We start from the raw sequence: 27785 nt of genomic DNA on the forward strand, positions 1-27785 counted from the left end.
ATGTGTCTCACGCTGATATGTACGTCCCACCCCATGTGTTCTAGGTGGCAGTGTACAAAGGGGCCAGGGAATTCAATTTGATTCTCTGCAAATGGCATGTGCAGTTGACACATACTAATGTGCTCCCAAGGCAGAGGGCTGCAGGCCTGTGGTCCTGGGCTTGTGTTTGCCAGGACTCAGGTTCTGCAGAGTGAGGTGGTTAATTTCTGTAGCCAGGCCATGTTACTAAAGCCTCTCCTACTGTGTGTTTTAGCAGATTGGGGTTAGACTAGACTGACAGATGATGACGTTCTATTACATATCACCTACAAAAAGAACTGAAGATACTATCTGGAACTACATGGGACAGATAGAATCAAGGAGTGTCTGCAGTGCCGCACGGAGACTGTGATACATAATCAGCCCAGAGCAAGCTTCAAAAGACCATAACTGAGGTTATTAGATGGACAGGACTCTGTCAACTTCTATCTTAGCTGGCCTGTAGGATACAGCCTATCAGACAATTGCACATGAGGCTTATATCACTGCAAGGGAGAAGCCCTGAGAAGAGCAAGTACTTGGCTCTGGGCCTGCGGTTTCCACTCAGGTACAAGATACAGTCTGGCCACCCCCATGTGACTGTGGGGAACGTGCTTGCTCCATGAGCCTGTGCTCCTCTCATGTAAAGTGGGGTGACAATACTGCACCTCACAGGGCTCATGAGGATGAAAGAGTTAACATAGTCTAAATGTTCAGGTAGCACTTGCTGTTCTGATAACTTAGCTGGAATGTATGGTGCCTGGAACTCGAGCCCAGGGAGGCAAGAACTGGGGATTTGCATTTCTATAAGTGTCTTTAGACATACAGGGATGTGACAAAAGAGATGGCCGAGCTCTTTAGAGAAAATAGTATGACACAAAGCAAAAACCTTCCTTATTTTGCTGTCATGACTAAAGGCTTTAGGAGTTACTAAAAGGAGACAAAAGAGAACTTGGCTAAAGTAACTTTAAATATCTAAATTTAAGGGATTTATATAAAAACGGTTTGAGAAAATAGAGTTCTTGTTATTTTCATCTAGATTCTTAAAATCCCAGGTTATGTTGTGTTTGAGATACATGTGACTTCTGTTTGTTGGTATTTCTTTGATAGAGTTGAATGTATCAGGTCGAACTGTATGAAATTTCCAATATTCAACCAAGTTGTCCTACAAAAACAGCCATTTCAAATGGTTCAACCTACTATGAATGCATACCTCTTAAAGACCTCTACCGAAACAGTTCATGCAGGAAAGGCAGGGAGGCAACAGCCGGCTGTGTATTCAAACAAGTGGCTTTCCCTAATTCTCCATTTCTCTTTGCCCACTGCTGTGTGTGCGTGTATGCACGTGTGTGCATGCGTTTGTGTGTGTGTGTGTGTGTGTGTGTACACCTGTGCATGCTCCTCTCTCCAGCATAGATTCATCTTCTAATTTCCAAAACTCAGCAGTTTCAATAAAATGCTTGGAGGTAACCTTGGCACCTAAGGAAGTGTGTACCTTCTCGATAGAAAACTCACAAAAAAGGGGGCTTACTAGGACCTGGAAGGACTTCCTAGATTGGCTATGGTTTGATCTGTTTTCACTTCATGCTTCTTTGCAAATGCTACGCTAATGCATTCAACATTAAAATCACCCTGGCTATTCTGCATTTGTAGTTTTGACTTATTATTTTTTTTTTAGTATTATTAATATTTCATCATAAAAGTATTGATTTCCTTTAACTAAGAGACTTTAAAGTTTGCTGCATCCTTAAGCATGATTTTATTATGACTTGGGGCCAAATGTTTTTTCCTTCCCCTGAAGGAATGCTTTTCCTTTTATATAATGTGTCAAGAAGAAAAAAGGAATTGATTCACAGAATTCTGCATTACAGGCAACTTTTAAGGAACGTATCTAGTATGTATACTTGGATAGACATTTCTTAAACACAACACTATGTTAAAGCTTTTTAGTCTGTTAGAGGTAAGAACCAAAACACAAAATCTACATTAAAACATGAGATAGCTCCAAGAGAACGAATCTGGGAAAATTATGACAACTCTGAATGTGACCCCAAAGCTTAAAAACTCCTTACAAGTGCCCCAGGATTCATGAAAACCTTAGCTTCCACGTTGACATCTTCTTCCTTCATTTAAGAAAAGCAACAGAAAACAAGAAGGAATCCAGCTGGTTTGGGGCTGCCTAGAAAAGGCACCGTTTCCTCCTCTCTCTGAATTACCGGTGTCAGATACCAGTCGCAGGGTCAGAGAAAGAATGCTCACTTTTTTTTTTTTTTTGTCTTTTGTCTTTTTCCGTGTCCAGCAATGGATCGCAACCCTCAGTGTTGCCCCCGTACCGGACCGGGGACCGGCAACGGGATTGCAACCCTCGGTGTTGCTCCTGTGCCTTGCTCAGCCAGTGAGCGGGAACCAGTCTGTATGTGGGATCCGAACCCTCGGGCGGGAGTGCCGCCGCGCTTCCCAAGCGGAGCACTATCCAGTGCGCCACCGGGCCGGCCCAAGAATGCTCACTTTTACAGAACTCATACAGGAAGCAGGTGGAGGGCAGTAACTGTCAAAACAAACTAAGCGCTCTGAAATGTTTAAATATTGAACATCCTTTTCTTTCCTCCACATTTATTATTAACTCGGACCCACATCACTATGTGCATTGACTTCATTCCTTCCCAAGAATCTGAGACACAATGAACAATGCTCAGGGACGGAGGGGTGGGGGTAGAGTGGAGATTTGGGTTTATTTCTTTCATACCCTCACTGGAAATCCTTTACGGTCAGCCCCACGTTTTCAGAGCCATGAATTCCTGGAAATGTCTCAGCCTTTCAATGACCCCTGGCGCCCGAATGCATATGATTAGTGTCCCAAATATTGACCGATTGGATTTTCTTCCCCTTTCAAATAAGGGAGTAGTGTCAGAGGCAGGCTTCATGAAAGATACTGTCACCACCGGACTAGTGAGATTATGGAAGCATCATTAGGACAGATGCTCTATTGTTTGGGACTGTGGTGGCTCCCTCAGCTTTGCCCAAGTAGAAATAATGCTCAGGATGCCAGGTAAATGCTAGAAGAGCCCCGGGTAGAAAAAAAAAAAAATCTATCTACAGCCACCAAATGTCCTTTATTCAGTTACTAGACAATGGGAGTTCCCTCAGCTTTGCCCAAGTAGAAATAATGCTCAGGATGCCAGGTAAATGCTAGAAGAGCCCCGGGTAGAAAAAAAAAAAATCTATCTACAGCCACCAAATGTCCTTTATTCAGTTACTAGACAATGGGAGGGAGCTGGCAGTGACCCTGCTCCAACATGTGAAACCCATTAGATGTCAGCGACCTGGGCCAGCAGCCAAGCAAACTCAGAGCCTGAGCCCTGTGTCATTCCTTGTGAAGATGAACATGTGGATCGGAAACATAAACCTAAAACCTTTCCAGAAAACAAGGCAGCACCTTTTCTTGGGAATAAATAATGGAGTGTGAGGGGGAGCTGGCAGTGGCCCTGCTCCAACATGTGAAACCCATTAGATGTCAGCGACCTGGGCCAGCAGCCAAGCAAACTCAGAGCCTGAGCCCTGTGTCATTCCTTGTGAAGATGAACATGTGGATCGGAAACATAAACCTAAAACCTTTCCAGAAAACAAGGCAGCACCTTTTCTTGGGAATAAATAATGGAGTGTGAGGGTGGATCACCCATCAGACCCATGCAGAAACTAGCCACACTTCTGCCAAAAGGAAGATCCTGCAGATTTGATAGCAGGATGAGCTGGTTACCAGCATTCGTTCTTCCTTGCTGTTTACTTGTTCAAGTGAAATTGTCCCAAATGACCAGCCTAAGGCTTTCACTTTCCTTTAAAAGACAGCACTACATTTGAGATCGATGTTTTCCCCTTAAACGTAGGCTAAATTTATCCTTCCCTGCATCCTGCTCTCTGTTCTCTGTGCTCAGCTGTGAGCAGCACTGGCCCTTGCCGTGCTGAGTTAGTCATCTGCTGTTCCACGCTGGTTCCTAGCTGGGAGAACGCACGCATCTAGCCCTGTCCTTGTGCTCATCACATGCACAAAACTCTCTGCTTCTCTGAGGGATTTCTCTGCTGCCTGTTCTCTGAAGTCCCCATTAATTATGCTCTGGCTCCCCCGGTTCTTAACCTGTCCCCAGCTCCTGGAGTCTACAAAAAGCCATCAGGTTGGCTTGCTTTGAGTGGCTCTACAGAACTCCCTCCCTGGCCAGCCCCCTCCCCCAAAGCAGCTGAGTGCTCATGATCTGATTGCCTTTCAGGGCACGGGATGCCCAGGCTGCCCTGGGCTTTACAGACTGAACTAAATCAGAGAGCTCACTTCTTTCTCCTGGCCTCTCTTGGCAAGCTGCCCTGTGAGTGAAATTTCACTGATTGATTTAAGGCTTGATGCCCAGGGGGCCCAGTATTTCTGCAATCTCCATTCGTCTATACAGTTGCAAGAGAACATGGCCTAAACATACATTTTGAGCTATGGTTTCTATTTTGCTGTTAATCTGAGCACTCTCTTTCTGGCAGGAATGGGAAATAAAATAAACACGTGACTTGATAGTGAGAATACCTGTGCTTATGCTAGTGGGCGGGCCCACACATGTGCAGAGGGCTTCGCCTTGGAGCACCGAGCAGGCTGGCATCTCTGGAGAGCCCAGGAATGAAAACACGGGGCCCAGGGGTAGCCCGTTGGGCACCCCCCACCCTACTCTCTGGAAAGCCATCTGGCAAGGTGCTATCAAGAGCCTTAAATACGGGCATTCCCTTTGATCCTAAGAAATGGTTTCTAAAGGAATAATTGCAAACACAGACCAAGATTTTTGTGTAAGGATGTTCGTCACTGGGCGATTCATAATGTAGTTAGCAGGAACAATTTAAGTAGCCAAAATAAGTGATCTAAGTAGAGTTTGGCTAATTCAGACCGTTATGGGTTGAACTGTCTCCTGCCTCCCTTCCTATCCCTCAGTCCCTCAAATTCTTATGTTGAAGTCCTAACCCCTAGTACCTCAGAATGTGATCTGATTTGGAAATGGGGTCATGTTGCTGATGTAATTAGTTAAGATGAGGTCATCGTGGGGGGGGGAGCTCTAATCCAATATGACTGTCTTATAAAAAGCGGAAATGTGGACACAGACACATGCACACAGGAGAATACCATGTGAAGATGAAGGCAGAGACTGGGGTGATGCTCCTACAAGCCAAGAGGTAGCAAAGATTGCCAGCAAACCTCCAGAAGCTGGAAGACAGGCCCACATCAGATTTCTCCTCACAGCCTCAGAAGGAGCCAACCCTGTTGACACCTTGATCTCGGACTTCTTACCTCCAGAACAGTGAGATAAGAAACTCCTGTTGTTTATGCCTCCTAATATGTGCTACTTTGTTACCATTCCTAAGGAACTAGGGAATATTATGCAGCTATTAAGAATGAAGTTTAGGGAGAAGTATTTTACAGCACAGGGAAATGCTTTTGATGTGGTGGCAATGTTGTTAAAAATAAAACTGTAGTTTTGCTTCTTAGGCTGCACATGTGCACAGACAGGCATGTCCAAAGATGTCCACTGCAGCGCTGTCTGGGGTAGCAAAAGCCTGGGACAATCGAAACGCTCAGCCAAAGAAACTTGAGTATCCACCCTGCAGAAGACTAGGCAGCCATGAAAAGGAAATGCGTGAAATCTGTAAGCACTAACACAGCAGATTTCTGATTCACAGTGGTGTCTGAAAAAAGCAAGCTACAGAAGGTTATATAGAATTATGATTCTGTTTAGGTTAAAAAAAAAAAAAAGGGCAGCCCAAACCAAAGACAATTACAGATCCATAACTCCTTATCCAAAACTCTGTGGCAGATGTGTCCTGGAATTTAGAATCTTCAGGAGTTAAAAGGCCATGTGGTACATACATACATATTATGTTACACCCTCAGCTGGGTCTCAGGTAGCTAAAACCATACTAAATTTCTGCAGGAAAAAAGCACATATACTCACAATAAGTGGAAAAAAAAAAACTCTTATAAATAGTCAATAACTAGCTCAGAGAAGGTTTTGCCACCAAGTGAGTTAGGAAAAATCTTTTGGTTTTTCAGAGCTGTTTGGATTTCAGAATTGCAGAGAAGGGGTGTGGCCCTGTCTTGTCCATCAGTATAGGCGCACATATGAAATGGAGGTGGCACAGAGAAGGGTGTGGAAGGAGACAAGTCAAACTATGACTGTGGGGTGTCTGGGGAGTGTTGGCAATTAGGGAGGAATAGTTGAAGGAGACTTAAGTCTCATATGTCATGTTTTGATTTTTTGAAAATTAAGAACTCGTATTTCTTGGGTAACTAAACTTTTTTTAAAAAAACAGAAAAAACAGAGAAGACAGATGAAAAGTAAACTGAAACTGAGTGATTTCTTCTTATAGCTTTACAGTTATCATTTATAATTTTCTGTTTATGCATTAATGCAGAAAAATTAATACAACGGTCCTGCAGTAACAGCAAAACAGCTGACTGGTTCCATTCATTCCTGTCATCATCAGCTCATCCCCAGGGAGGGCCTGGTGACCTTGTGGGGCTGAGTCCTGCTGCCTCCCTGACTCGCCCCCACCGGTGGCTCTTGCTCTGACGCTCAGCAGCACTGACCCCTGCACCTCTACTGTGATGAAACACGGCCCCTTCCCTGGCTTCTGCTAACACACTCGCCGCTTTGATTCATCATCTCTCTCACTGTCTCTGTCCTTTATTTTTCTGCCCTCTTTGGCCTTTGATTGCTTTTCGGGAGTTTATCATATTGAACTTTTATCCCTTTCCAGGAAACCCTATTATTTTTTCTTCCCTTTCACAATTAATAAATAATCGTGAGAGCACTTCTTTGGACAGAAGTACATCCTGCCTCCTAAACAGAACTGCTGGAGCTTCTCTTTTGTAGCTCCTCTGGGCCTGTGCTACAGGGCACATCACCTGTCACAAGAGGGAGTGCATTTTGGTACATCATTGTGCTGGGGGGAAGGGTGCTAACCATTTTCTCATTATTTGAGCTGCTCCCAATCCTAGGAGATGGCTGTGTTTCCACTGGCATCCTCCAGGTAGGGGATGGAGTGCAGCCTGGAGTCTAAATGCTAGGGTATGAATAGGGAATAGAGGAACAACAGAAGAATTAGGAGGGTGGGCTTTGGGGACAGAGTTTGTACCTCGAGCCTTGGTTTCCCTGGGTATAATGTGCGGGAAATAGCCCCTATGTCACACATCGTTGTGAGGAATAAGTAAATGTGCTCAGCACCATGGCTGATATATAGTAAATGCTCAGTAAACAGTAGCTGGTATTGTTAAGTCGTAGCACCTCCAGACATCCTTCACCTGCTTCTACCATGCAAAAAGAGCACAACCAGCCCTAATTACCTCCAAGGCATAACATGCAGGATTTAGGATCATATTTTAAAAAAGTCATTTGGTGTGAGTTGGACAATGGTGCTGGCATATCAACTACCAGCACCAGGAAGTAACTTCAGGAGCAGCAGCAGATACTGTTCACCTGTTTTCTGTCTCAAATCCACAACATAAGCTGCTCACCACACTTCAGAGGTTTCAACAAATGTGCACAGCAGTGATTCTAATACCTACTTGCTTTCCCAGAAGTCATGATTCTGAGGTCAGACCACAATCAACAGAGATTTCTGGAAAGGTATGAAATGCAAACTTATATCATAATTTACAGGAAAGAAAAGGGAACAGGAGGCTATTTTACCAGTAAAAACAGAGTTTTTTCTTCAAAGTCAAAAATAAATGAAAAAAGGCAAGTTTTAGGGAAGAGGAAGGGTGCCAGGTGAGTCTGGATTGCATCAAGGTTTCCAAATTATTCTGGAATGTGTTGTGGGTTCCAATGACTTTTTTCACATTTGGACAGCTTTAAGGAAAATATTGCATAAATTGGACTCTTTTATGATCAAAATGAGACAAATGAGATAATCTGGTCTTTATGTGCCGTCTGATGACAGCTTTCTGACAGTCCACCTAGTTTAGAACTATATTTTTTAAATACAACAGTTTTGAGATATAATTCACATATTGTACAATCTACCCATTTAAAGTGTACAATTCACTGATTTTCACTGTATTCACAGAGTTGTGAAACCATGACCACAATCAATTTTAGAACATTTTCATCACCCTCATAACAAGTTTTGATTATAATTCATGGCAGGGGATTGCAAACACTTTACCCCTAACTCTGCCGAGTGAACCTGGCCTTTTAAAGAACCTTCCACTCAATGTGGTACCCCACAGACATGTACAATCTATAATGTTTCAATAAAAAAAAAAAAAAAGAAAGAAAGGAACTTCCACCCAGTTCTGCTGTTCATTCTCGCATGTGACACAAAACATCATTCTTCAAATCAGGTCCAAGACCAAGAACTTTCCCCTCCAATAGAATTTATCAAGGAAAACTGTCCCAGGTCAAATTCCTCTTTATGTGCTTTTTGCTAATGAGGGAGAAGGCCAGGGTGGCTGTTGGAAGCACTGGGATAAACATCTGCTTGGGAACAGGACACTTATCTGGCCAGGGTGGATTGATGACAAAGGGGGAATTCTGTGCCTAGCCAAACTGGTGGCAGGTGTCACATGGCAGCGATATTTTAAGTCCTTGGGGATCCGGGCAGCATACTGTCAAAGTGTCATGTTCTCCTGTCTGTGGGGGCCTCTGTCTGGAACACAACACTGTCCAGAGTGCTTCCTCCTTCTCCCAAGTCAACATCCCGGACTCCCAGTCCAGGTCAGATCCCTTTACTGCACACTATCCCAGCTCTCTGGATGGTTCCTTCAGGGCACTGATCATGGGGGGCAGTTCTGAACTATCTATGGCATCCACAGAGCCTAGAAACTCCAAAATGACTGATCTGTCTGGCTCACCCAAGTCTCCAGTGAACAATGGCTAGCATATAGAAGGGGGAGTTAAATATTTGTCCATCCATCTATCCATTCCTTCATTCCTCTATCCATCCCTCCCTCCCTTTCCATCCATCCATCCATCCAGTACTCACCAAGCACCACCCACATGCCTGGTACAGCCCAGGAGCTGGGAATTCAGCAGTAAACAAAACAGTGCCTGCTTTCCTGGAGCTTGCAGTTCGATAATGGGATGGGGGGGCGGTGGTGGGACAGAGCAGGGGCAAACAAGGAAGAAACAGAAAGTGTCAGGAGGGATGAGTGCTACAAAGAGAATTAAATTAAGCACAGCAGGGGCACCTGGAGCACTGGGAGCAGGGACAGGGTTGCTATTACATAGGATGGCCAGAGAAGACCTCCTGATATGGTGAGGTCTGAGGAATGACCAGAAGGAAGTAAAGATAGAGCCACGCAGGTACCTGGGGTGAGTGTTCCCAGCAGAGGCCACCCAGTATAGGGTCCACAAGGCAGGGGCACACCTGGCATGGCCAAGGATCAGCTGGAGGCCCCTAGGGATGCCTTGGAGTGGGCCACGGGGACAGTAGAGGGAGGAGAGGTCAGTCTCAAGAGAAGCAGAGGAACAGACTGTATGGACCCCAGGGCCACTGTGAGGACTTTGGCTTTCGTTCTTGGTAAGATGGCAGCCAGTGATGGATTTAAAGTAAGAGACATAGGGTCTGATGAACCCCTTGAAAGGATCTTTCTAACTCTTGTGCTGAGAATAGACTGTAGGGAGTAAGAAGAGAAGCAGAGGAGAGAGGAGAGGGGCCGCTTTTGAGGCCACTGAAAGAGCCCCAGGCTTGGCCAAGGTCAGGAGCTGGCAAACAAGGTCCTGCAGGCCAAGTCCAGCACCCAACCTGCTGTGTCACGGGAGATTTGTTGGAGAATGGCCACCCCTCTCGTTTACATATCATCTGTGGCTGCTTTTGGCTGCAATGGCAGAATCTTGTGGTGACAGAGACCATATGGTCCTAAAAGCCTAAAAGATTTACTGTCTGGTCCTTCAGGAAAAAGCAAGCCGGCCCTAGCCCAGGAGATGGGCTGTGGTGATGAGAGGCTCTGGGGCCTGACTGCATTTCCCAGGTAGAGCTGCCAGAGAGGGACTGCATGAGAGAAGCGGGGGAGACCAAGGATGACACCCAGCTTTGGCCTTGGACTGGATGAGTGGATGTGGGCTCCAGTGGCTCTACACGAGGACATGTTCTCGGCCACCTATTCTTCCCAGTTAAGGGTGGGTCATCAGGTCCCATGGGCAGCCCAGCGTGGGGCCAGCTCCTGTGAGTGAACTGTTTCCCTGCTCCAGGGCTATGTGTATGGTCAGTTTAGAGTGTGACCTTTAGCCCTGCTGCTGGAAGCCCACCAGTGGCTCCCTGGGCCCTCCGACAAAGTCCAGGACGGTTAACTAGGTGTAGGAGGCCATTCCCACATGGCTGCTTCTGCTGCCTCCTGCTTCACATACCTCAAGCTACCTGCAGGACCCCCGTGCACACCATGGTTTTCACAGCCCGAGTTGTGCCACCTGCCTGGGACACACCTCATTTAACCTTGTCCATGCTTTCAGACCTCCTTCTAGAGCCTTCACTGCCCTGGGCTTCCACACTGCAGCACTGATCACACTATGCTGCTACAGTGAGTTAGGCATCGCCAGGATACTGTGAAGTCCTTGAGGGAGGTCCGTATAGAACCTTCCACTCCCCAGTTCTTAGCACAGAGCATGGTGCAGAGCTATGCCCATCAGGTTTGCTAAAAGCATAGTAAGCTTTGAGGAACTGGCCTCTCCTGAAACTGGGCCCAGGGCACCAAATATATCTCACTCTCATATCCAGAGCTCATTCTACCCCAAATCTGTCAGGGAGCAGCTGCTCTGACAATGGAGAGTGCCACCAATGACCCTTTTCTCACTCTGACTTAAGTGGGCTGGGACAGGACATTGGGTTCTTTCAACTGCTATTTGCAACAACATGGATGGACCTTGAAAGAATAATATTAAGTGAAACGAGTCAGGCAGAGAAAAAGAAATACCACATGTTTTCACTTATTGGAGGGAGCTAAAGGTGAATGAATCAATTCACACACATACACACACACACACACACACACACACACTCACACACACACACAAAAAAACACAAAACAACAACAACAACAACAACAACAACAACAAAAAACTGGGGGGGGGGAGAGGAAGATATAACAACCACAATTTTTTTTGAAGTTCTTACAACAAGCAAATGGAGTGGACACACTTGGGTGGGAGGGGGGAGAGGGAGGAGGGAGGGAGGTTTCGGTGATGGGACATAATAATCATCTACATTGTATATTGACAAAATAAAAATAATAAAAAAAAGAAAAAAAAAAAAACAAAAAAACCTCTCAAGGGGATTCTAAAAATGCACAGCAAGGGCTGAGGACCGCAGGGTTAGGCTGGCTCAGCCCAGGGCCTCGAGCTGGGGAAGATCCTGCAGGTGCTGGGACTCCATGCTTCCAACAGGGCCACACCTCTGTGCACCATCAGGACAGCCCCTGTGGGCCTCTCTGGCTAGGGGAAGCATGGCATTTCTTCGCTGCTGTGGGGTTCTAGCCAACTGGCTTCCTGATCACCTAGTTGGCCGTCCCATGGAAGTCATGGAGGGACAGGATGGGATGGAGAAAGGACAAGTCTGCCTGTTTGGAGGAGCAAGGAGTTTACCAGAAGGCTATGCTGGGCTGAGGAGGCCTTGTCACCCCTGGCAGCAGAGGAATGAGGTTACTCTCCTACCAGAGGCTGGACAGTTCACCTGGCCCCTCTGCTCCTCCAGGATAGCACGGCTTTTCCTCATTTGGATGTGGTTCCTGACAAAGTTTTAGAGATGCATTTACTCTAATGTGGATGATGTAGGGTGGGAATCCATCAAACAAGTGGTTCGCTGAGAAAGTGCTGAGAGCCAGGGACAGGAGACACTGTCAAAGCAGTTTTGGGTTTGCAGCTGTTTACAGACTTGAGGTCAATAACTTAGAGATAATTACCCTCCAATGGGGTTCTGGTTCTCCTGGCAGGCCTCTGAGCCACACCAGTTACAACACAGGATAGTGAGGAAGAGCAAAAAAGGAGAACACGGAGAGGGAGGCTGGGTGGTGGTGAGAGCACAGAGTGGGGCTGGGCAGAGCTGGCTATAACGCCGGCTTTGCTGTGCAACCCCAGGTGGGTCACTTAACCACCTGAGCCTCAGGAAACCTCAACTGCAACATGAGCACACGCCTCCCCAGGGAGGTTCTGAGGATGAGATAAGGAATGGTACGGAGCTTGAGGCATGGAAGGTGCCCCATCAACTGGGAGCCAGGTGAGCCTGGCCCTCCCCTCACTCTGCATCCAGGTCCTTCCTGACGCAGCGCCCCTCGCATGCTGATCCTCATCCAGTCTGCTCTACTGACTCTTTCCATGGTCTACTCACCCACCTGCTGAGGGAAGCCTTTCCCCTTCCCCATTAGATAAGGCCAGGTTCCTCATTACTAAATAGCTACTGCTGTGAATATTTGAATGCTGCCTGTCACTCTTATAAGACTGCATGCTCCATGTGGCAGGGTCACCAACCCCAAGCACAGTGCCCAGTACACACAGATGCTCAATAAATGCTTGCTGAATAAAGGAATGAGTGAAAAGACAAACTCCACTGCTTTTCACAGAAGCCCACCTCTGTGGGTCCATCAAGGCAATGAGCCAAAGAAATCCCCAAACTTGCATCACCAAAGGGCCTACCTAAACTATGGGCCAGCCCCAGAACCTACCAGAAAGTTTCCAAATTTTTCCCTGATTAGCACAACTTAAATCTCCTCTGCAGAGGCTCCTGTGCTGGCTGGTGCACCAGCAATTACCATAGCAGGTCAGCACCTTATTATTATTTTATTTATTTTTTAAAAGAGTTCTGGCTGAGAGCCAGGCTGGGTTGCAAAAAGCAGGAGAAAAAGCTGTTGATACATCACACATACTGGGCAAATGTCAATTGGCTCAGGAAGCCCAGACAGCCAGTTAGTGCTACTGGATAAACACAGGCATCTCCAGGCTGATTTATCATGAGCTCTGACAGGTGTGCTCAGGAACCACGTGTGAGGGGTTTTAGGAGAGACAGTGCCCCAACTTCCAACTACAGCTCCCCCAGACCAAAGCCAAGAACTTCTTCAGGTCCTGAGGAGGATCCTGGATACTGGGCTGAGCAGACTGTGGGGGTCAGATGGCCTAGGAATGGGTTTCAGCAATACCATGGACCACTGTGTGACTTTGGGCAAGTTACTTCACTTCTCTCACCTTGGCCTCCTCACTGGTTAAGTGGGAAGAGTAACAGCACCTTCCTCCGGTCTTTTGTGAACACAGGTTGTGGAGACACTTAACTCGATGCTGGCAATGCGGTGAGCCTCACGAAACACTCTCTTCAAATGGTGCCTGAGCCAGTTAGACATTTCAACCTCAGAACGGCTCAGAAGCAGAGTGCAAAGCACACCACTACTTCCTAGTACTGTGACCTGGGCCAGTCGCCTCGCCTCTCAAGCCTCAGTTTCCCATCTCACCACCCCCACGGTGCAAGTGAGATCATGAACAGGAAATGCTTTGCTGACCCTGAGGTGCAACGTGACATGCAGGGACAGTGCCATCCTCAGGAGCAGATCTGTCACAACTAGGCAAGCTGCACCCAAACCCACCACTGACCACACCATCCAGGGGCACCCCCACCCTGCCCAACTGTTCTCTCGGCTTCTGGGGGGACCCTGATGGCCCAGCACTGCTGTCTCCAATCCACTCCCATGCAGCATGTGCAAGGAGCTTAGACCATCCTAAGTCAGGTCCAGCCACTCCACTGCTTAAAGCCCCCCAGAAGCTTCCCAGAGCACTCAATGAAATCTACATGCCTCCTCGTGGCCTCCCAGGCCCATGTTCCCCCCACCACACCTCACTCCCTGTGCTCCAGCATCACGGGTCCTCTGGGTGACTGGCCTTATTAGTGACCCTCCCTTGAGCCATCTCTGGCACAGCAGTCATCCATTTCTACGTCTCCTGCCCCCCTACCCCAACAGGCTGTCAGAGGCACTTAGTGTGCACTTGCTGGAAGGATGGATGATGCTAGGATACAGTAGCTCTAAGAGGACAGGTGCCCTGAAGTCCACTGGCCTGGTGCCATCCATTCAGCAGCAGCAGAGCTTGAAAGCTCCGGCGAGAACACTGGTGAACGCCCTATGGAGCAGCCTGCAGGAGCCTACAAGGAGCTTGAGCCTGGCCACGAGGCTGGAGTGCTGGCCTTCCACCCCTGAGCACCGAGTGACTCTGGGCAGGCTGCTCTACCCCTCTGCACCCTGTCTCCCTCCTCAACAGTGGTGACCATTATGTTCTGAGATGGTGTGAAGCACGTACAGAGTGCTGGCCCAGTATTAAGTGCCTGCCTCTGAGAGGCAAATCCTATCATTAGCCCCATTTTACAGAAGAGGACACTGAGGCTCAGGGACTTTACAGAACTTCCTGGCATCACGCAGTCGTCTATGCGTGTGGGTGTGGACTTGAACCCAGATGGTCTGACTCCAGGGCATGTGTCCCTAACCTCTTTATTGTGACGGCTTGCTTGGCAGATGTGGCACAGTTTAAACAGCATGATGACCTACACCTGGTGCTCAGCAGGAGCTTAAGTGATGTAGCTTTTAAACTGCTCGAGTCCAGCAGCCTGCTATGGGTGCTTCAGGCCAGGCGGGCACAAAGGGCCCCTCTGCTGGACATGGTGGGGACAGGAGTGCAGGATGGATTCTGCATTTGCTCTTTGCTGGGAGAAGAGTGAAGAGGTCGGAGACAGGAATGATGAGCAGGCTGAGGTCTCCACTATGCTCGGCACTGCTTCAGGATGCTAGGACACTGCTCTGAGCTGAGGGACATTTCCCTTGGGCTTCAGGCTGGAAATCTGGCCTCCGAAAGTGCATTTTTCCAAAATACCCGAGATTTGGTAAATGCCAACTATTTCAGAACATTTGCCAGGTTACTAAGAGTAGTGGTGGTGGAGGGTTTTGTGGGAGGTTCATTCCATCAGCACTGACTCTTCCTACCACCCGCTGTCCCCGAGGTTTGAGGACATCTGTGACCCGAAAGACTGGAGTGTGCCTGGAGCCCAGCATCTGAGGCCCAACCATCGGCTTGTGAGGTCAACATGATCAGAAAACCACAACAAAAGGATGCCTTATCTCAAAAGCTCCGTTGAGCCTTCAAATCAACTTAGCAGGAAAGGAAAGAACAAAGAGTGAGAAGTAACTTTTTTCTCAGGAAGTCCCTAGAAGCATTGGAAGAAGGGGCTCCATCTTCATCAACTAGCTCTGGGCAAGCGACTTTGCTTTTTGAGTCTTGCTTGGCCCAGCTGTAAAAGCAAAATTAATAACACTACAGTTTCTTTGTATTAATCTCCTTATTTTACGTAAAGCAACCAGCTTAGTGCCTAGCACATAGGAGGCATTCAATTAATGGGTCTTTTCTCCTGGGGCCTTAAAAGTCTGGATGCTAGAAGTATACCAGATATGCCATGCACCTGAATTTCTACCAGCTAGGAAATACTTTCTGAGGAGTCACTGCAAATCACAGTCCAAACTTAGTATTTCATACAGTTGAAGCATCTACTCCCAAAATCATACTGTGAATTTCTCACACTCAACATGGAAACAGGTGGTGGCTTTCAAGGACTGGAGCTCACAGCAGGGAGTGATGGAGACAGTAAAACAATTCATCAGTCCCAGTCAATGGGCTTTGAAATATGTTTTTGTGATCACTCTGAGGCTTAAGGAAGCAGGCTATATAAGTGTGAAGGCATGTCATAGAACAGCCATTTCCATCGCACTGGGATAATATTGACTTTCAGCCCTTTGGGAATTTGAGATGTTACAAAAATAACACTGTGTGTGTGTTTGAAGAAAACCACATTTATACAAAATGCCATGGCTGGACAGCCACAAATAAAGGAAGCTGTATCTTAGTTGTGGGATTCTGGCTACAGAGAGAAGAGAATCGGAGAAGGTTGAAACCTCAGCGGGTGGGAACCAGGAGTAAGAGCAGAAGCCACTGGTGGCTTCACCATGCCAAGCTCAGAGGCTCTGTCTGGGATGAGGTTTCATGCCATGGGTTGGCCAGCCCTTGGAGACCCCCACTAGTTCCTGGGGACCTTTCTAATCATCAGCTCCTGAAGGTCTCCTGGACAAAACAATGTCCATTAGTAACAAGGGTTGTTGGGTCAGAAATTGGGATCACCAAATGATCTCTGTGCTAGCTGAATTCACAGAGAACATTCAGAGAGAGAGAGAAATGGAGACCCTTCAATAGTTTGCCTTAAACTAGCCCTGCGGCTCCCCACTCCACCCAACCCCACATTTCACTGGTCACCAAATCCCATTGGTTCTACAGCCTATTTCTGGATTCTCTTCACAGTTATTTAGCCTAAGGAAACCCTTACGCAACGGTGCTTGGAGGTGCCTATTATTGTTAAAGGACAAAACATTGGCCACAACCTAAACATCCATCGATAGGGGACTGGCTAAATAGTGGTTTGTCTAGATGATTGACCATAGCAGTCAAAAACAAATGAGCATGTTCTTATGAAATAACATGAAAAAAGATTTCCAGGATATATTGTTGAGTGAAAATAGTGGTCATTTAGTTTTTTGTTTTTGTTTTTTTTTAAAAAAGTACTATGATCCTATTGTACAAGTACAGAACAAAGATGCCTAGGAAAAGGTATAAAAAGATGCACATCAACCTGAGAAGGAGGCTACCTCTGTGAAGAGAATTTTTGTTATCTGTAAGATGGGCATAGTGCCACCTACTACACAGGTCATGAGCAGGAAGTGAAGGAGCTTGAGTGGGCCCTGCCTTTACTTCCTGTCTACCCTCCTCCCCTGCCCTTTCCAACCCTAGCCTATCAAAGCCCAAGGCCATTTTGCTGCCCGTGTCCCTGACTTATCACTCCTCTGCCTCAGAACCTTCAGTGGCTTCCTGCTGCTTCCAAGATAAAATTGTCACCCTTCAGCAAGCCCACCAAGCCCTTCACCAACTGAGCCTGCCCAGTTCCCAGCCTGGCTCTCCTCCCTGCCCTCCCCTGCATACATGCCTTTGAACACACAGCTCCTCTGTGCCAGGATGCCCCGCAGAGCTCTCACTGTGCCTGCTTCCTTGCTCTGGACCACCCATTTATAAGTTGTCTCCTGGGGCCAGCCTTCTCTGTAAGCCCAGCACAGTACTTACTTGATTCACAAAGGGCTTCAGTACACACTTGCTCAACAAATCTACCCTTTCTAGACCCTAGTCAGTGTATTTGTCATACAACTTCCTTGGAACTTTAAAAGTTCCTTTTAAAAATGCCAGTCCTGGGCCGAGCCCGTGGCGCACTCAGGAGAGTGCGGTGCTGGGAGCACAGCGGCGCTCCCGCCGCGGGTTCAGATCCTATATAGGAATGGCTGCTGCGCTCACAGCACTCACTGGCTGAGCGCGGTGCGGCCGGTCTCAAAAAGGACAAAAAAAAAAGCCAGTCCTTCCCCTACTCTACCCTGCCAATGGTCCCCTGCTCTAGCTCCAGGAGGTGCCATGCTTTGAAGAGGTCATCCAAGGCATAAAGAAAAGGGACACGCAGAGAACTCAAAGACTTCTGCTTCCCCCTGAGCCTTCAGCGTCAGTATTGTCACATCTCTGCCTTTTGATTTGCCTGTCTTCACTCTTAGGGGGTCCTCATGAATTAACTGGTTTTCCTTCTGGCTGTCTGCACACTCAGCATTACTACTTACTTGGCATCTCATTCTCTCGGATCCCAAAGGCAGGCACTGTGACTAGTTCTTGGGAAGTGTTAAAGTCAAACCCTGTTCCAGGGAGCACCCGGGGGTTCCTTGAGCTAGTCAGGGATGTTTTAAGGCAAAAATCAAATCAAGGTGGACTTTTATCAATTCACAAATAAAATTAAGGGCTAGAATTTTGTTTCTGGATTTTCTGCCATAAATGAACCTTCAATCCGTGGCATCTGCTATCACTTGCCTGCTAATGAGAACTTGCAGTTGATAAAACAAATGACCCAGAAGCAAAAAATAAGTATCCACAGAAAAAAGGCAAACTTTTCTTTGAATAATTTTATGTACTTTTTTCTGCTGGTTTCTGTGCTCCTGGTATGCAAGATGGCATGGAATACAGCAATAGTTCATGGGGTTCCCAAAGCACACCTGACTCTCAGGTGTTTGGCCACTGAATAATCTTCAAAACTGAAGACATGGTGGTTCACAGCGCAAGCAGACAGCCCTGGTTCAAATCCCAGGCTGGCCACCTGTGAGCTGTGTGACACTGGGCAAAGTGCTTTTCTGTTCTTGGCTTGGGTTTCCTGATCTGTAGACTAAGAATGATGAATGAAGAATGATGAAGAATCCCAGAGCTGTTGTCAGTGTCAGTGGGGACTACCTGGCTCAGGCAGGTGCTACACAAATGATGGCAGATCAGCACCACAGGGGACAAAATGTGTGCGGGGCTGGCAGCTTCAGGAGATGAATATTATGTTCCTCTCTGGCCCTGGCTCTGCCACTGCAAGCTATGGGACCTCTCAGGCAGATCACATGACTGAACCCTCAGGGCTTCTTCTGTGTGGGGAGGAAAATTCTGCCTGTTCTATCACACCCCAGTGTTTTATCAGCACCTAATGAAAGCCTTTCTGAAAAGGGCAAATCTGTACCACTGCAGGATGGCTTTGTTATTTCCTGCAGAAGGGGCTACTATATTATCGATTTTGTTTGTGCAAAATGATTTATGTGTGAAAGGGAACCTATTATCTGGGGTCCCAAGGGTCAGCTCTTAACTAAAAATAACAAAATACTAAGAGCAGCTACCCTTAGTTGAATACTTTATACATACTAGGCATCGTTCTAGGCACTTACATACATGAACTCATTTTATGTGCATAAGAGACTTAAGAGGTAGCTGACATTTTCACCCTGATTTTTGTTTTTTCAATTGTGGTAAAATACACATAAAATTTTCCATTGTAACCATTTTTAAGTGTACAGTTCAGTAGTGCTAAGTACACTCATATAGTTGTGCATCATCCCTGTTTTTTATCTGGATAAACTGAGGCCCAAGGCCATGTACCAAGTAGAAGGTGGAGGTGGGAACCTGGGACTTGAACCCAGACTGTCTGGCTCCAGGGATGTGCTTAGCTACCCCATTCTGCTGACTCTCGTCTGGGCAAATACTCCAGTGCTGGGAAAAGAAAGCCCACAACGGATGAAAAGAAAGAACGACAGGAAAGAACACTGTAGCCTATTTCATAGCTTCCTCAGGGTGGCAAGGTTTAGTGAATTCTATCTTTTCTTGGTGCTTCTCCAACTGTTCTGCCATAAATGTGCTTGACTTGTACTAAGAAGGCTGGAACCGAGTATGGATTGCAGCTGCACCCTCTGTGCAGAGACAGGCCTGTGCTGGTGTGCACACACGGACATGCAGCTGAGCCTCTTGCTCTGCCACCGACACTGACACATGTCTGCCTGTTCTGTGCTACCAGCCAGGCTGCCGTATAGTGGGCCCACCTGAGCCTCAAGAACATTCAAGGCATAGCCAAGGTCAAATGCAGGTTGAATGTGGGGTTCTGGTCTCTTCCCACACCTCCTGCATGAGTGCTCCACACTCTTCTCCATAGACAACCAGGGAGTGTTTCCTGCTACTTGACACACTGTTACACCAGAAGGCTCCTGGGCACACAGGCAGGCATTTCAGAGGTTGGAGGCAGGTAATGACTCCAAGTGAAGCAACTCTCAATTCTTTGGAACTCTCTTGTTCTCCCTCCCTCCACCTCCTAGGAAAAGCGTCTGTGGCATGCTGGCTGGCTCTGCCTGCTGCGTATCCACATCTTGCAAGAGAGGCATTTTATTTATAATATCACTTAGAAATAAGTGCTATTGTGTCTATTGGGAAGTGTCTTCTGGGGGTACATACCAAGTCCCTTGTGGGACTTGATGTGAGAACACGGTTCCTTTCCGGGCTGTGTGTGCCCAGCTCCAGGGCTCCTGAGGCTCTCTCTCTTCATGGCTGCCCTGGGGCCCTGCAAAAGAGGCCTGGCAAGCAGGGGACCCTTTGGACTCAGCTCAGGCCTGATTTTTGAATGGGCTCTGGTCTCCACCCTCCACCTGACCACATGAAGGCTTATCTCTTAGAGACAACTGCCAGAAAGCATTGAAAGGAGCTCAAATCCTGCTGCTTTTGGTCAGGCAGGATTTGGAGTCTCATTTCTGACTTTTGTTCATGACAGCCCAGGGACAAACCTGCATAAGAATGGGTCCTGTACTGCTAGCCTGCTTTGGAAGTGGTGGTCTTGAGAGAGAGCATCTTTCCGAATTACTGCTTTGCAGGTTTGTCCCTGATCTGGCAGAGGCTGGTCTCGGAGTGTGAGGACTCGGGAATGTGCTAGTGTGGGCTGCAGAAGAGGGAACTGGGAAACTCTTTCTAGGCCAGGGCCACTCCTGCTGACCTCTGGTGCTCTGAGACAGGTGCAGAGCCACCATGTGAAGCAGTTCAATCATTCCCAATGCAGCCACGGGATTCAGAGCAGGAAGCGGAGACACGGATCTCAGCCTACCTCGTGTGAGCTCTGTGGTCTTGGTCTGAGCAGGGCAAGTGATACCAGCTTCCAGAGTTTCTGGGAGGATAAAATTAATGCATATAAAGTGCCTGGCACAGTTAATTCTTCCAAACTATAGCCCACACTTCCAGAAATAGATAGGACTTTTTCTGCATGGAACATGCTTAGAATTGGAGCTGACAAAGTGGCTTTGCCCAATACCAGCGAGGCCTTAGGTGGCTATGATTAGCATTTATTTCTAAAATCAGAAAAGGGGAATTCACTTCAGATACGTCAAAACTAATTCAGGAATTAAGAGGTGGCTGGTTCAGCATGGTAGTAGGGGCTTGGGATCTGACCTGGGCAGACTCAAGTTCAAATCCTTGCTGGGGTAGGGAGGGGTATTTTGTGTGACTTTGGGCAGGTCTCTCCCTCACATGCAGAAACCTTCCTTCTGAGGGTTGTTGGGAAGATCAAATGAAAATAATGCATAAAGTGCTTAGCAGCTCAATAAATTTTTCTTTAAAGAAAAAAAGGCTTCAGTCAAGTTTCTGTAACTCACTGAGCCAGTGGCCTGACTCTGGCCAGGGAGCTGAAGGCAGGTTAACACGGGCTGGGGAGCTGGAGGAAGGTGGTAAGTGAGGCTCTTTCCTGTGACTCCAGAGAGGGTATTTTTTTGCCTGTGGGAGCTGGAAGGAGAGAATTGGCTCCAGTTTTATAATCAGAAAAGAGAAAAACAAGCCTAAAAAAAATTAGTTTCTGGGCCGGCCCGTGGCTCACTCGGGAGAGTGCGGTGCTGATAACACCAAGGCCACGGGTTCAGATCCCATATACGGATGGCCGGTTCGCTCACTGGCTGAGCGTGGTGCTGACAACACCAAGTCAAGGATTAAGATCCCCTTACCGCTCATCTTTAAAAACAAAACAAAAAAATTATCTGTTGTGTATCTGAACTTCGCATTTAACTGGGTGTCCTATATTATTATTTGCTAAATCTAGCAATGCTCAGTTTAGGGGCCTCTGGAAGCATACAGCTACCTGAGCTTCCCATGCTACCTTCAGTGTGTCAGCTGTCCAGTTAGCAGATGGATCATTTAGGAGGCTATGGCCCCTGACTGTTAGTTTCTGGGAAACACTACCATGAGATGACATTAGCACCTAGAACATGATCTCCAGGGGAGGCAAAGTCAGAACCTATGTCTATGAATTAAATGATTTTTCTTTTTCTTTTTGGATGTTAGTCCAGGGCTTCACAGTCAGCACCCTGACATCTCTGCATTCTTCCTCAGTGACTCAGCAGCCACGGGCTGGCTCTGGAACTGCATGGCTTTTCCACAGAACTATTAAGTGTTCTGTGTCAGGCGAGTGATAAGGCTGGTTTGTCTGCCTTTGATAAAGATTAATACCTGTGAAAAGCATAGCTCTTCCCAGCTACTCAGGAAATTTAAATGTTTGCCCCAAGATAGACAGTTCCCCCAAATCAATAGAAAGCTGGAATAGGAAGTGAGTGAAGGGGAGCTTGACCCTTATGTAATGAAGTCCCACTCTCCAGCTAGCACCCAGAATTGTCACCAACTCGTGTCAGACTTCAGCCAGACAGAAATGCCCTGTCCACAGGAGCTGACAGTATGTGGGGAAACGAGACTGAACAATTCATCAGCTCCACCCTTCTGCCCCCCCCAACCTCCCATCCCCCAATCCGCCTATCCACCCAGCCATCAATATGTATTATTAAGTGTCAATACTGTCAAGGATAAGACGAACAAGGTCCCCCTCCCAAGTGGCTTCTAGTGCAGGATAGTAGCAGCAAATAAGAACATAAATGAGGCAATTTTAACTCAAGGTGAGGGCTATGAAGACTGTGGAACAACAATTTGGCAGTTCCTCAAAAGTTAAATTATAATATGACCTAGTTTCTACTTCTAAGTATATATCCAAAAGAATTGAACATAGGTGTTCAAACAAAAACTTGTACACAAATGTTCATGGCAGCACCGTTGACAATAGCCAAAAGATGAAAACAATCCAAATGTCCATCAGTGATGTGTGGAGAAACAAAATGAGGTCTATCAATGTGATGAATATTACTCAGCCATGAAAAGGAATGAAGAAATACAGATACATGTTACAACATGAATGGACCTTGAAAACATTAGGTGAAGTGAAAGAAGCCAGACACAAAAAGCCACATATCATATGATTTACATGAAATATCCAGAGTAGGTAAATCTAGAGACAGAAAGCAGATTAGTGGTTGCCAGGGGCAAGGGAGAAGAAGGAATGGGGACTGACTGCTTAAAGGCTGCAGGGTTTTACTTTGGGGAGTTGAAAATGTTTTGGAACTAACAGAGGTGATGATGGCACAATATTGTGAATGTATTAAATACGATTGAATTGTTCACCTTCGAATGATTAATTTTATGTTACATAAGGTATATTTCACATCAATTAAAAAAAAATGAAAAACTGCTGCCATGCAGAGAGGGCTGAGGGTGGGCCGGGCCACTAGGGGAAGGCCTCCCAGGAGGTATCCGAGCAGAGCCCTGAAGGCTGAGCAGGAACCCGCCGTATAGAGGGTTCCAGGCAGAGGGAAGCACGGGGACAGAGGCCCTGAGCTGGGATGTGCTTGGACCTTGGGAGCCAGTGCGGGTGTAATGCTGGATTGTGCTACCTGCAGAGAGCGCTGCAGGGACAGAACAACTGGGAGCTGATCCCAGAAAAGGGGGCAGGAGCTAGACTGTGTAGGACTGTGGACCACAGAGAGGGGCTGGTGACAGGAAGCACTAGAGGGTTTTTAGCAGGGGAGAGAGCAGTCAAAGAGGCAGACCCAGTCCCTGTCCCTGGAATTAACAGGTTGGTGGTGAGGAGTCACGAAGCCCCCATCAATGAGGGCCAGTGGAGGTCAACCTACCTGGCTGCTTCACTCAAATCCCTATAACACTTCCCACTCCACCTCCCCCACCAGGTGAACACCTGTAAGCAGTCTCTGGTCCGCTGAGGCCTTCCGAAGCAGCCTCTGGGCCAAAAGGAGCCCAGAAGTGAGGAACGTGGCTACTCTGGGAGGCTAGGACTCTGGCCCTTTGAATGGAGGCTGCTGCCCCCAACGCCCCGAGGTCACTTAAGAGGAACAGCTTCTGCTCTGGTGTCTGCTGGTCACTTGGAATTTATGGAAAGACAGGCCTTGTGGGCTAGTCTTGGACCAGCCATGGCAGATTCTGGAAAGAAGCTGTTGCTGTGGCTGGGTGGGATGGGTCGTGAGGGCTCTAATCACAGAAGTGATGCACCTCAAAGCCACAGAGAGCTCAGGCTAGAGTCTGGACCTGTTCATGTCTGCCCACTGCCAACATACCAGCCACCACCAACTCCTTCTTCCCTGGCCAGGTGTACATACAGCCTCTGCCCTCATGCAGCTGAACATTCTATGGGGTGAGAGCCACAAACATTAAAACTGGCCAGTAAATAGAATTTACAATTTCTTTCTAAGCCAAATGGGAGAAAAATATACCGAAGGGGATAGCCACCTATGAGCCCTGATGTATACTCTTCTTTAATATCTCCACCAAGGAAAAGAAAGTTATATTTTCATCAAGTATAATTGTTTATAGCTTCTAAAGGGGAGAGAAACTGCTCTATGACAATTACTTGGCTTCACAGGTAAAATCAGAAGATGCTTCTTAATAAAGCAAACTCCTCTAGGAGTCACTGCAAGGCACTTGGCAGAGCTGTTTCCTTCCTTGTGAATTACTCCCCAGGCAGGAGCAAGGATCCGTGCAGCCTGGGGTTTTGCAACAGTGCGGCCTATGGCAACGGACACACAGCACTAGCACTCCAGAAGGCAGGAGGGGTCATGGTGCAGTACCCTCGGGCCTCAGGGACAGCTGTGGATGCGCAGCACCAGCCTCAGAGGCCAGCCCAGGCCATGCTCTGGTGACCAACTCTCCTACCACTAGCCAGCACCCCCTTGGCCCTGCTCTTTGATGTCTGCAAACCTCTGAATAAGGAGAGAATGGCGAAAGTCAGCTGATGTGTAACCAACCCCAAACGATCACCTAGGTGCATCTGTCCCTAGACACACCTCTCATGCACTTTGGCGACATAAACTAAGCAGTGGAATGCTGCTTAAGATCTTCCGGGGTCTCAGTTCCCTCCTGTTCCCTTGTCAAAGTACCACAGACTAAACCACCAAACGTCTAGGGCCCCAGAGGGAATTGCCTTGTCTTTCTGGAGTTCAGACAAGGGAGAAGGCATTTGATGGGATCTGCTCTAAGGCTGTGCAGAGAACAAGTGTGGGCTTACTCTTCATTCAACAAATAATGAATGAAGACACAGTGCTAGGTGCTGAGAGGTGAACAGGCCAGACCCTTAGGTTCCCACACAGGTGACATTCTCCATGATGGAGAAAGATTATACTCAGGTGCACAAATATGTCAGCCAGGTGAAGAACCACAGTTCCATGGAGAAAATCAGGCTAATGTGATGGAGGGGGTTGGGTAACCCTAGCCACGGAAGTGGAGATCAGAAAAGGCCTCTCTGAGGAGGCAGCACGTAGACTTGAGCAATTAGTGGGAGCAGCCACACCAAGATCTAGGAAGAACCACCACTGCGAAGGCCCTGAGGCAGGAAAGGGCTCAGTGATCTACAGTAGTGGTTCTCAAAACGTGGTCTGGGAATCCCAGTTTTTACAAAAATGAAAAGACATCATTTTCCTGTTATATTCATTTTCACAGGGGTGTACGGAAGAGTTTTCCAGAGAATACATCATGTACACAATCACAACAGATTGAAATCAGAGGCAGATAAGAGAATCCAGCTGGCTTCTATTAAGCCAGACATTAAAGAGAGTTGTAAAAATGTAAAACATTAATTTTTCTGTTGTTTTGGAAAACAGAGTTATTGTTCATAGAAAACTGAGTTATATGTTTATTTTCTTTTCTTTTTAACAGCTCTTCTGACTGTGATTTGTTTACAGGCAATGAATTTATTCAATAAATAAATAAGTAAATATTAAAAGCATCTTAAATTTCTAATGCCATAAATATCTACAGATATAATCTACATAAACTGAATCTCTCTGGGTTCCTCAATACTCTGTAAGAGCACAAAGGGGTCCCCAAACCACAACTTTGATAAGTGCTGACATAGAGCAGCAGCAGCAGGGACTGGTGCGACTGGGGTGGGGGATGGAGTGAACGTGGCCACACTTCACATGAGCGGCCAGCTGGGGCTGGATCTCACAGTGATCACACAAGATCACAGGGAGAGATGTGGATTTTGTTCTAAGTGCAACAGGATGCTACCTGAAGGTTGTAGGCAGGGGCATGACATGATCAGATTTATGTTCTAGAAAGATCCTGCTGACTGAATGGAAGGCAGGAGATGAGACCGGAAGCTGGGGACACTGAAGAGGCTGCTGCTGTGATCTCAGGAATGGTCTAGGGAGGGGAGAAAAGGTAGGGTATTTTCTGGAGGTATGGGAAGGTGGAGAGAAGATTTAAGGAGGATTCCAAGATGCTGTGTGGCCTCTGCCGTGAAGGCAGATGACAAGGGGTAGGCGGCAGCCGCTGTTCCCTCCTCTCCGTAGAGGTCCCACCACCCCCAAACTCATGTTAAAGCTCATGGATTTCAACTTGCTCTTCAGGTTACAGCTCTAATGCCAAGCCAGGGCAGAAGGGCAGAGATGCCTCTGTAACAAAGGGCAGTCACCCTGGGGGGTACGTAAGTGACAATGGGGTTTCCACCCCCACCCCAGTACCTGAGGGGCAGTCATGAGAGAGACCCCACCAAGGGGTGGATGGCTGCCTTCAGCAGCTACCTTTGACTTGCTGTAGTCCCAGTTGGCACAGCCTCAAGTTCCCTGACCTGGGACCAGCTACAAGACCCTGGACATTCCAGCTGAGCCAACCTACCCTGCCAGGCAGGCCCAGGCGGCTGTCGACAGGAACACACTCCCAGTCCTGGATGACCTCACACTTCCCCTGGAAGCCTAGGCAGGGTGAGTCAGTAATATGTCACTGTAAAGAATTTTGCAAACAGAGAAATGATCATGCAGATGCTAGAAAATGTGCCGCTTGGCTCTATTTATTTATAGTCTACCTTGCTCCAAAAAGGATTGGAGTGGAAATAAGGCCTGGGCTTTTCTCCTTAACCAGTAAGTTCCCAAACTGAATGATGCCTTACTGACCCTAGAGAAATAATTTCTTACCAGGCCAATCAGTATTTATTAACCTAGACTCACAGGCATAACTTATATTTACTTAGCAACCACTGCTAAAGAATATGAAGCAACCTGGAGAATTTTTTAACAAAGAACCTCCAGACTCTGGAACAAGCAGAATCATTTCACATTTCATAGCTGGAAACAGATGTGGTGCTATAATCAATCTTGCAGTCTAAGATTGGTTTTAAGAATGAAAACAGTTACAAGCTGCGGGTGGCAGAGAGAACTGGGGCACTTTTTTTCTCGAGTTCATGTTGGGACTACATATATCAAGATTAAAAATCTTCCCTTTCGACTTGGCAGATCCACTACTGGGAATTTATCTCACAGATGTGAGATGTGCACAATTACAAAAAGATATCCCAATGATGTTCACTCTGACACCATAAGAGCAAAACACTGGAAGTGACCCAAATATCCATCAATTCAAAAGTTATAAAATATTTTTTGGTCTATCCATATGATAAAACACCATATAACAGTTAATGAGAATAAAGTTGATTTATATGTGCTAATATGTAATGCGAACATTAAGTAAAACGAGGCAAGGTGCAGAATCACATATGTGGTGTATAAATCAATGTGAAAAAACACACAAAATCATATATATGACATGCAAATAAACACTTCTGAAAGGATATGTAATATATTGTTAATGGTGGTTACTTCTGGAGCAAAGTAGACTTATTTTTCATTTAATTATGTCCAGTTTAGAATTTTAAAAACCATATGCCTACAACAGATATATATACTTAAGTGAATTAATCAAATCAAAGAATGAAAACAGAAAAAATCATGTGGGGTGGGGGTGAAAAGAAGGACCTGGATTTTGGGCAGGTTCTTATGGCTGCATTTTGTTCTTAAATCAATTACCACTTTTGAAAACGTTTTACAACACTTGAAATTTAAGTTTGAAACCCTAAATGTGGAGGGGGTAAGTTGTAGAGGAGAACCTGGCCAGTTTTCTAAAGATTTTTAATCAAGAGAAAGGCTCTCTTTCGAGGGATGGGGGTGCACATGGATTTACTTAAAGCAGGCATGTCAGAACAGGAAGGGGAGAGCCTGGTCT

The 27785-nt window shown here is 46.9% G+C and overlaps 1 protein-coding gene across 3 annotated transcripts in view; it reads right to left on the reverse strand.

Annotated features, from left to right (window-relative positions):
- Window positions 1-27785, reverse strand: part of CLEC16A (C-type lectin domain family 16, member A) — a 213042-nt gene that overhangs the window by 20473 nt on the left and 164784 nt on the right. The gene's annotated exons all lie outside the window — the stretch shown is intronic.

The sequence above is a fragment of the Galeopterus variegatus genome, unplaced genomic scaffold (genome assembly GCF_000696425.1).
Source record: "Galeopterus variegatus unplaced genomic scaffold, G_variegatus-3.0.2 Scaffold161, whole genome shotgun sequence".
Classification (NCBI taxonomy): Eukaryota; Metazoa; Chordata; class Mammalia; order Dermoptera; family Cynocephalidae; genus Galeopterus; species Galeopterus variegatus.